At 35.5% G+C, this 5,731-nt stretch overlaps 1 protein-coding gene across 5 annotated transcripts in view; it reads left to right on the forward strand.

Moving 5' to 3' along the window:
• The first annotated feature begins 455 nt into the window (after positions 1 to 455).
• LOC107702683 (calcium uptake protein 1, mitochondrial) overlaps positions 456 to 5,731 on the forward strand; it is a 76,277-nt gene continuing 71,001 nt past the window's right edge. For 4 of the 5 annotated variants that reach the window (XM_016505069.1, XM_016505075.1, XM_016505070.1 and 1 more), the window contains exon 1: positions 456 to 598. The gene's annotated coding sequence lies outside the window, so the exon portion shown is untranslated. The remainder of the gene's footprint in view (positions 599 to 5,731) is intronic. The other variant, XM_016505074.1, reaches the window with a different exon arrangement.

Below are 5,731 nucleotides of genomic sequence, written 5' to 3' on the forward strand. Positions count from 1 at the left end.
AAAAAATGTTCTTCAACCCCACTATGAAGAACCTTCTGTGGAATGTAAAGGTTCCATGGATGTTAAAGGTTCTTCATGGAAGCAAATGCCTTTTTTTTTTTTTTAAGTGTACCATGGTATTTAAATGGTATCACAGAGAATACAATTACCATCAATGTGTGGATTATTGTCCAAAGCATTGTAATATCAATGTACGTTTTCGAAAGTATGGACAATAAAGTATTTTGCTATAATAGCCAAAAGTGCATATCTAGCCTAGCTATAGCAGTTTAAGCATACCTTGTTTTTAAGACTCATTCATTTGTCTACTCCAACCACTCCTATAACACTTACATTTTTGACGAAAGCAACACAAAAGCTTTTTCACCTCGCCTATGAATACTTGTGTTTACAAACGGAAGGGAGTTAATCCCGCAGAGGAGATGTGTTGAGGAGGAGCAGGAGGAGGAGGCTCTTGACGTTTGCTGTGGGGTGTGTTTGTGCTCGGCCTCCGTAGACGCGGAACTTCAGCAGAGACTGCCGTTAACGGAGAATCTATAGCTTTTACTGAAGACATCTTCCGTGCAGGACTTTAACTGAGATCGCCTGAAGTGTCAGAGTGAGTATATGATCAGACTCGATCACTTTAACTCCACTGACAGAGACAGACAACCACAGGAGCAAGCGAGCATGGCCAGCGTCAGTCTGCCTTTAGATAGCTGGGCTGTCTGTATGTGCATGACCATACTACAGTTGAAAACGGAATAATTACAAATATCCATGCAGTCTCTAGACGTCTTACAGTATATGACCATGTAACAGTGAAAAGGAAGCAGTTAAACTGTGTAGCTTATGCTAATGCTTCAGCTGCATAACACCTCAGCTCATCCACATACCCAGCATAAACTCTAGCTCATATTTGATCAACTCTGGATATTTTAAAGCTCTTATATTTGCCTAGGACCCAGTTTATGTTATTCTTGTGAAGCAGTGTCATATTTGTTTGGCAGGTTTTGTTTTTCTACATTAATAGCATTATTGACGCTCTTGTTGACAGACGAGTTTAATGTTCAGACCATGTTGACATTTCTGTTATGAATATAGCTGTCATGTCTTGTGGTAAAAATACTGTTACTTACTACTTCTTTTTTTTGTATGTACATGGTATTTTAGGGGTAGTCTACAGTAACTTTTATTTAGGAGAACTCATTCCTATAACAATTAGACACTTTTACTGATAGACCTCATGAAAAATAAAGTAAAAAAACAGATGTCCAGATGTCTAATTAGTAATTAACAAGCATTATATAATGTTGAACAAATCAGTTGTTCAAAAACTTGAAATATACACTCACCACCCTGTTGAAAAAACCAGCATATGCTGGTTAGGTATGTTTTGACGCTGGGATGCTGGTCCTTTGCTGGTTTATGCTGGCCCTTTGCTGCTTTAAGCTGGTCCTTTTGCTGGTTTATGCTGGTTTAAGCTGGTCCTTTGCTGGTTTATGCGCATGCGATTAATCGTGCAGCCCTAGACCAGCATTAACCAGCAAAAGGATCAGCATAAACCAGCTTAAACCAGCATCCCAGCGTCAAAACATACCTTTTTTCAACAGGGCAGCCACTTGTACACCTTGCTAGTACCGGGTTGGACCTCTTTTTGCCTTCAGAACTGCTGTAATTCTTCATGGCATGAATTCAACAAGATGCTGGGAACATAGGCCTCAGAGATTTTGGTACATATTGATATGATAGCATCATGTAGTTGTTGCAGATTTGTCGGCTGCTCATCCATGATGCAAATCTCCCATTTCACCACATCTCAAAGGTGCTCTATTGGACTGAGATCTGGAGGACATTTGAGTATAGTGATCTCATTGTCATGTTCACGACACCAGTTTGAGATGATTTGAGCTTTGTGACATTATCCTGTTGGAAGTAACCATCACAAGATTGGTGCACTGTTGTCTTTTAAAGGACGGATAAGGTTAGCAACAATAGGTAGGCTGTGGTGTTTAAACAATGCTCAGTTGGTAGCCAGAGTGTGCCAAGAAAATATCCCCTTGAAGCCCATCTGCTTCAAGGTTATTAGTGTGTTTATTTGAGTTACTGTTGCCTTTCTTCCAGCTCGAACCAAAAAAAAAAATAAAAAAAAAAGTAGTATTTTCAACGTCTTGGCATTTTAGAAAGATGAGATGAAGAAAATTCTGGGCTAGTACTGTACGTTAACTTGAATTTTACAAATAATATATGTTATTATGTCCTGTTATAATGCATTACAGTACATGCATCCTTAAATTTGCTCTGGGTTTATGAAAGTATGGACTCAGCTTAGCTTTTAAAGTTAAAAAGTGCTTTCCAATATATTCTGATGATCAATGAAGAGAATGGGGTTTTCATCACTGAGTGTTTTGTTGGCTTTTACTGAGATAAAGAGAAAAAAAAGCTTGGAATTAAAATGCATAAAATGGTGAAAATGAAAAATCCTCAATAACATTTACGTTTTACATTTATTCATTTAGCAGATTTTATCCAAAGCGACTTACAAATGAGGAATACAACAAGTAATTCATCAAAAAGAGGAAAATAAACATGAGAAGTGCCCGTAGTACAACGTTTTAGACATAATTCGGAACAATACAAGCTTAGAACAGGGTAGATAAATGGGGGGAAAAAATGTAATAAGAGTCCAAGTTTTCACTGACTTGAGAATTGAATATTAACATAACTGACAGCATTACTATAAAACGTACCCACAAACAAACAAAACGCATTGTGGCCTTTGTTTACAAGTAGGTTTTGGAATCGAAAATCAATTCCATTCCAGAATTGGATACTTAAGGTCAGGAATCGGATACTTGTTGTAAAATTAATATTTCAATTCCACCTATCAGTTCCTATGTGCGCATCTTTTTTTTTTAAGTGGCGAAAAGGGGCTGTTAAAAATGTATTCGTATTTGAATAATTCATTCAAGAGATTCATTCAAAAACGCTAATTCATCCAGTAATGAAACAAGTAAATCTTGAGTCATTGAATCATTCCATGAGATTTTGTTTAGTTGTCTAATATTTTTTCCTCAGAATTCTGAGAGAAATACAACCTCGATTTAAAAAAAAAAAAAAAAATTCTCAATTTATCCAAAATCGTGCAACTCTTTTTTTGCACACAAACAACTCTAAATCGAGTCCAGTTTTTATGTAGCAGGCTGATTTTTGTTCATGGTATTAAGCAGCAATTAAATGTTTTGCAAAAAGAGACACAGAATAAATATGTTTGATATCTAAATGTTTGACTTAATTTTTTAACCACACTGCAATCAGAACTGGGAATCGCTAAGAATCGCTAAGCAGAATTGGAATCGGAATTGGAATTGATAAAATTCAAACGATACCCAACCCTATTTACAAGTCATACTCCAACTTTTGAGAGCATATTTTGACTAGTGGTTGACTTGTGTTTTTGTTTTTTTGTTTTTTTTTCAATGTTCAATATTGTGTCAGGTGAACGATCAGTGACCTAATAATGCTATTATATAGAATTTAATACCAACAAATGACATAGGTACAAAATTACTGAGATGCAGTAAACGGTTATTAATATTTAGGCCTACTCAAAATTCCAAAATAATTTGTTATTGAAATTTAGCACATGCAATATCATCCCAAAACAGCAGCTAATTTTTCAGCTTTACTGATTAGCCTATGATCCAGTCTTGTTTAATCTATTTTAACTTTATATATTAAGTAATTTATCAAAGCTTCTTTAAGCCTTCCTAAACTTATGGAAGCCCGTACTTTTTTTCTCAGAATTGTGATATAAACTCGCAATTCTGACTTTTTTTTTCTCAGAATTGCGAGTTTATATCACACAATTCTGAGAAAAAAAGTAAAAAGCCGCAATTACCTTGTTTTATTTTTTATTCAGTGGCGGAAACGGGCTTCCATATGAACTGGCTTTGATATAATGGCCTATGTTATTTAAATGTAGTAAATAGAATGTATAGAAAGCAATTCACATAATATTTGTACATTAGTTTTATCTCAGACATTTTATTTAAAGTGACTGGAACTGTTTTGCAGCAGATAAAAAAAAAAAGAAAAAAAGAATGTCCAATGACATTTTGATACAGATGTTGGTATACGCATAGAAGTATAGCTCCTATCAACGTAATGGAGTAAGACCGAAATCTCCAAAACTCAAATTAGGGATGTTCATTTCGGTTATTTTTCCCAACCGACACTCGTTAACCGATTGTTAACCGGCAAGATTATTTTAAATTAGAATTTAATTAAATTAGAAAGGATAAGTGTCTGTGACCTGTTAAAAAATACTAACATTTGTTTTCTGGGGATTCATTTTACAATTTTACATTTTGTATTTGTCAGGCTAGTCCTGTAAATGCACATGCACATGCAAGTAAAAAAACGGGCGATACCTATGTTCCAACATCTGACATATTAGGCGTTACAGTTTCTCCAATTTGGTTTTGCACAAATAAATGATCCGTCTACTCCACTTTATGTCTCTGATTGTCATCAGAGTAGTGAAATGTTTTGTGCTGCAGGCGATGTTCTGGGAGCTCAGATAATTGGATATTTAGACGGGTGTATTCAAAGCTTAGTTTTATTTCACCTCGTTTGATGATAAAATGCAAATATGATTGCTACAGATAGAGACAGTGTGTTTTGGTGATATTTCAGCTTTTAATCAGCTTTCTTTTGCACTGTAAGAAACAATGTTGGTCCTCAGCTGCTCGTGAAGTTGTCCCTGATGTCTCCTGTTGGTGCAAGAACCTTATCTGAGAGGCGTGTGGCTGTTAGATCACTGCATAGAGAGAAGCCGAGTCCAGATTGCCACTGGATATGTGAAACCCTGACTGCTGCAGACTGTTTGCTGTTGAAGATTGCAGAGAAGCAAGGTTAAAGAGCTCTCTTTGAATAAAATGGTTTGGGAGTCTCAAAAGTCTCGAGTCCATGTAGGAATTATGCCCAACCAATTGGGCTTACAAGAACTGTGGTTTACCTTAAGTGTTTCTTGTCCCCTATGACTTTATTTTTTTCTGTGTAACACACAAAGAAGTGTTTTACTGAATGTTTAGGCTGCTCTTTTGATCATTGAGATCTAATAATTGGCCTTATTAATCGGCCAAATTTCCATGGAACACAAAAAATAAATAGCTATATTTTGAAAAATGTCGTCTTAATGTTTGTTTGTACAGAAAAAGTCAGTGAGGTGCAGTGTTGCTTGGCTGTCTTTCAGAATATCTTCTTTTGTGTTTTCACAGAAAAAAGAAAGTGATATGCGTTTGGGACAATGTGAGGATGAGGAAATGATAACAGAAATGTAATTTTTGCTTTGTGTAAAAGAAGTACACTTCATATGTTTAAAAGAGTACTTATTATGGAAATAATATAATTATTACAGTAAGTGTGAACTGAATGTAACGTTTTGGACACTTAATTTCATGTTATTGACAATTAAACAATAATGTATTATAGTTTAGATTTATATTAAATGCAATTAGTTGCATGCTTTTTGACCCATGTATAGGGCATCTTTACATGTGATACTTTAAAGGGGGCCTATTATGCTCTTTTACAAAGTCTTGATTTTGTTTTGGGGGTGTACTAGAACATGCTCTCATGCTTGGGGGTTCGAAAAACACATTATTTTTCACATAATTTACATTATTAAGATACCTTTCTCCCCATCCTGGCACAAACGGCTCGATTAGTTCTGGCTTTGATGAAGGTC

Source organism: Sinocyclocheilus anshuiensis, unplaced genomic scaffold (genome assembly GCF_001515605.1).
Source record: "Sinocyclocheilus anshuiensis isolate Anshui unplaced genomic scaffold, SAMN03320099.WGS_v1.1 scaffold6, whole genome shotgun sequence".
Lineage (NCBI taxonomy): Eukaryota > Metazoa > Chordata > Actinopteri > Cypriniformes > Cyprinidae > Sinocyclocheilus > Sinocyclocheilus anshuiensis.